The 5,057-nt window shown below is 43.9% G+C and overlaps 2 pseudogenes; one reads left to right on the top strand and one right to left on the bottom strand.

Annotated features, from left to right (window-relative positions):
- Positions 1–343: 343 nt before the first annotated feature.
- On the bottom strand, positions 344–1,023 carry LOC127670844 (peptidyl-prolyl cis-trans isomerase FKBP3-like; annotated as a pseudogene).
- A 2,980-nt stretch (positions 1,024–4,003) lies between these two features.
- On the top strand, positions 4,004–4,812 carry LOC127670602 (sperm motility kinase X-like; annotated as a pseudogene).
- Positions 4,813–5,057: the final 245 nt, after the last annotated feature.

Raw genomic sequence — 5,057 nt, 5'->3', positions numbered from 1 at the left:
GATCATGTTGGCTGAGGGTTACTCACATATATCATTTCACTAGGCTGAAGTATTGTCCCTGTGGTTCTACATTCTCCTAAGACTTTTATCATGAGGGCATAACGTATTTATCAAATAAATTTTCTGCATCTAGCTCTCTTGAATACTTTACATGACTGTAGGAATATGTCTGAGACTTAAGGGGAGTTACTGGGAATTAAATTTCTCAAAAGTTGAGATCAAGTAAACAAACTTTAACTCTTTAAATTTTCCTGTTGACTCTTCCGTCACGATAGTAACAAGCTCCAATTGGCCACATGAGGTTTTTATCCTTGCTGACGTCCGATCTGAAGTACCGGTTTCAGTCAATATCTACTAGTTCCACTTCAAAAGTGAGCTTGGAGTTTGGTGGAATTCTGGCATCGGGCTGTCCTTTCTTTCTGTACGCCCATTCTGGTTCAATCTCCAGTCGAGCCTTTTCTTCTTTATTCATAGTCAAGAGTGCTCCATCCCATCTTCTGTTAACCTTGCCTACTCCAACCTTAAATCTTAAAAGGCTTGACATTTTTCTTCTTTGACCTTGTTTGAATATTAGGATCAAAAACAGTTCCATCTGGGAGTGTCCCCATTTACCAGCAGTGAACAACATCTCGCTTTTTAGGAATGTTGGTTTTTATCTCCTTTTTTTTTTTTTTTTTTTTTTTTTTTAGAAAAGATTTTGTATATTTTTGTGGACCCTCGAGACTCTCCTCAGACTTGGATTCTTTGGGTTTATCATCACCAAGCTTCACGTTTCTCACCTGTTCAGACGCTTTACTTCCGGTTTCAGCAATCTTGAGACACTTTCAAAAAGATGGTTATAGCACTAACCAAATGGTCCTCATTAGCAGTCTTAGTTACATTTTTTTATGTTTCCGAGTAATTTATGCTCTGTGAGAAACGAATCTGAACCGGGATCCTGCAGAAACTTGATGATGTCCTTCCTTCTTGGGCAGCTGCTCCCTGCTCCACAGTCCATACACGCTGCGGAACAGCCTCAGCCATCTTCCCCCGCTGCTGCCGCTGCACTGTTTGCAAGTGTGTTGTGGAATATTTTTTAGTATTGCATCTTCTTTCTTAATTTCCTCCTTTTCATTTTTTTCTTTCCTCCTCCTCTTCGTCCTCCTCCTCCCCTTCCTCCTCCCCTTCCTCCTCCCCTTCCTCCTCCCTTTACTTCTTCCCTTCCACCTCCCCTTCCTCCTCCTCCCCTTCCTCCTCCTCCTCTTCCTCCTCCTCTTCCTCCTCTTCCCCCCTCCTCCAATCACATTGTGCCTAATGGCGGCTGCCCTGAGGACTGTATAAAGGCCTGCTGGGTGGGTTGCACTTGGTCGTTCTCTCTCCATGTGCAGGGTGACCCATCATGTTAGAATGACAAATTCCTCTTGTTTTTTACATCGATTCCTGACTCTGAGTTGCTCATTCAGGAGGTCCTGGTAAGCTAAGGCTCACCAGAGACTTACAGAACAACTAAGTTTGAAATTTTTTTTCCTCAAATTTTCAGGTTTCATTAAATTAAAATATTTGTTTTACTGATTTCTTTTATTAATGTTAGCACTTATAGGTATCTATTTACCTCATAGGACTACTTTAAGTATGTGACACTGCTAATGTAATGTTGGAATTTTACGCTTTCACATTTTGAAAATCTTTTTCTTCATTAACATAATTATTCAGTAATGCTTTTTTTTTATTTCCAGGAGTTTGTAAATTTCTTAGGGATTTATTTGTTGTTAGTTGTAAGCTTTATTACATTCTGCTTAGATTGTAGTGCCTGAGTTGTTATCGTTCCCTGTCCCCATTCCTGTGAGGTTACAGCTGAGAAGCCGCCAAGGCCACTGCATGTCCTTTTCTGCCTCAGCCTGTGACCACCGTGAGGTACCTCAGCAGGATCCACCACTGCAGTGCGCTTACTCTCCACCCTCTTCCTGCCATCAACATGAGGTGCCACCACAGATGCTGCCATGGGGCAGTGTCCTTTCCACCCGTCCTGAAGAGCTCCATGACTGAGCCCTAGAACCTAAGCCAAAGCAACCTGTGGCCTGAAAGGACTTCCCAGCCTGGCCAATGGAGCATATGTGGAAGAAACAGGGTGAAACAAATAAATACAAACACCAAAAAACAAAACTGAGTAATCACTAAGCAAAAAACCCACTAGTTCCTGAGGGAAAAAAAACCCACCAAACTCTGAGCTCCAGAAGATCAGGACATGACATTCCAGCAATCTTCACCTATTTCTAAGGGAAATATCTACCCTTAGAAATCTGTGCCTGCTAAGAATCCAGGACAAGCTTTGATTGCTTGGTCTTGGAGCAGAGAGCCCCTCTCCTGGATGCTTCCTCACCCCCAAATCTCCGAAATGAAGTTTGTTGTACTTTTATACATCTGGTTGGAAACACACACTCAAATGTGTGCACATACACACACACACACACAAACACACAGGAGAGAGAGAGAGAGAGAGAGAGAGGGGGGGGGGAGATTCTCTTGTCCCCACCCCATCTAAAACATTCCTTTTGACATGAGACTAAAACCCTAGTGGGGGAACCCCAACATTCCCTCCAAACCCCTCATGCCATGAATCTAAATAGAGCTCTCCCTCCCTTAAGGTGTCTCTTGTCCAGTGCTTGCTCTCAGTGAAATGAACAGTAACAGACAGAGCACCTTGTAAGGAGTGAGAAAAATCACTGTGGGTTGTGCCAGCTCTGATTGGTCACTAATGCTCTGATGACACAGAGAGCCATTGTGAGGAATGACCAAGAGCTGATCATATAGTGCACTGTCCGGGCTGTTTTGTGTCCTTCTGTGCAGAGAGCTGTTTGGTAGTGAACTGCAGGACTTGGTAGTTGGATCAGATTTGGACATCGGTGATTGTTTGGATTTCGACATTGAACATCAGCTACATGTCCACAGACTGAGTTCTTTCCTGCTGTTTCCGTAAACTCAGAGGTTTGGGTTTCTGTTTATGTGATTTCATTCATTTGGGAGCTTTGTTTACAGCTTTGCCTTCTTGTTGTTTGCTTGTTCGTTTAATTATTTTCATTTTGCTTTCTGGATTAACATCCATGTGTTTTCCTTCCTTCCCCCTCCTTTCTCCTTCCTTTCTTCCTTTCTCTTTCCTTCTTCAGTTTGTTTTATTGTTCCTGGGAGACTGGATTTCTTTGTATGGCCTTGGCCAACCTGTAACTTTCTGTGTAGACCAGGGTAGCTTCAAACTCAAAGATTTGCCTGCCTCCGGAGTGCTGGGATGAAATGTGGGAAGAAACCTGAGCAGCGTCCCTCCCTGGCCAACATCCATATTTGTTTTCCTAACTTCTCTTTTGACTTTGTCACTGTCTGTTACTCTCTAGCTCATCCTGCCTCTTATCCTCCAGTCCCCTCAGAGTTCCCCTTCCCTTTAATTCAACCTCAAACCACCAGTATCCTGCATATAAGGAAAAAATTGTGGTATATATCTCTGTTGGACTAAGATGTTCTGTATATCAGAGTGACCTCAACATCCATTCCAGAAAAATACTGACAAATTTTCATTCTTATTCATAGGTGCTGTGTGACTTTTGCCCCCATCCCGTGTAGATACTGTATCTACTGGGGCAAGTTGCATCCCACACATTTCTGGGTAAAGCTATCTTGATGTTCAAGTGTGGCCTTTAGCTCAGTCCTTCATGATGGACGTCTTGGGTAAGCTTGTCAATGTTCTGCTCCTTTGAAATCGTGATCCTTGTTCTCCTGGCTAAAATTTTATCTTCCATCACCCTGGCTCTCTTTCTGCTCTGAGCCTTCTTCCTTCTTTCCATCCTCTGTGTTTGTCTTTGCTTTGTTCTGGTTTCCCTGTGTCCTTAGGCAGAGCCAGACTCGTCTATGGAAGTGTCTGTGTCTCTTAATCTCAGAATCTCTAGTAGTAACCTACCTTAGGAGTAATTCTGATCTGTTTTCCCTGCCATCTTTGCTTGCTGTAGCTCCTGGTGACCAAGAGAATGGAAGTGCGATGTCGGGGGACCTCGAGGCCAGTTGTCATGAAGGGAACCCCCTGGCACAGCATTACTATATCCTGGGCACCCTAGATAAAGGGTCTTTTGCAGAAGTCAAAGTGGCTCTCCACCTTATGACCCAGACCATGGTAGCCATCAAGATATTGAAAAGGGGCACAAATATAGACTTCCTGGTCATCTCTGAGATAGATCTTGTGAAATCCCTGAACCATAGTCACATAATACAGTTGTTCCAGATATTCGAGACAAGGCACAAAACGTACCTGGTGATGGAATATGCAGCCCGGGGATCCCTGCTGAAACACATCAACAAGTGTGGGCATCTGGACGAGGAAGAGGCACGTAGGATATTTACAGAACTCTCTTTGGCCGTCAACTATATCCACAGTCAGAATATTGTCCACCGAGACATCAAGGCCGAGAACATCCTATTGGATTGGGAGGGGCATGTGAAACTTACTGACTTTGGCTTAGGCAAAAGACTGGCCTCTGGGGAAAAGTTCAAAGGATTTTGTGGCACACCACAATATTGTGCTCCTGAAGTGTTTGATCACAAACAATATGATGGCCTCCCAACTGACATCTGGAGTCTCGGTGTAGTATTATACTATTTAGTTATTGGCCACCTTCCCTTCCGAGAGACAGTGCACTCCAAGATAAAGCATCTGATCCTAGCCCGGAGCTGTTGGATCCCGTATCACCTGTCTCCAGAGCTTCGAGACCTATTAAAGAGATTAATGACTATAGACCCCATAATGAGGCCATCCATTAAAGAAATATTGGTACACCCGTGGCTGTGCCATGATCAAGACCCATTGAGACCTTCAGAGGAAATCCCTAGAGAACCAGAATCCAACCTCGCTTTTGACATGTTTCTTATGGGGTACAACATTAAAGAGCTCAGGGAGGCTTTGAGGGAACGGAAGTACAATCATGATATGGCGACTTATTTGATTATAAAAAAGAAGTATACCAGGCAGCCCCAATTTTATCACGATGGAGGGCAGGGCAGTACTCTGGACCCTACAAAAGCCCCCAACCCTCCCTGGC

This window comes from Apodemus sylvaticus, chromosome 20 (genome assembly GCF_947179515.1).
Source record: "Apodemus sylvaticus chromosome 20, mApoSyl1.1, whole genome shotgun sequence".
In the NCBI taxonomy this organism is placed as follows: Eukaryota; Metazoa; Chordata; class Mammalia; order Rodentia; family Muridae; genus Apodemus; species Apodemus sylvaticus.
Note: the sequence above shows the minus strand (reverse complement) of the source record. Positions and strands in the feature narration are given on the sequence as shown.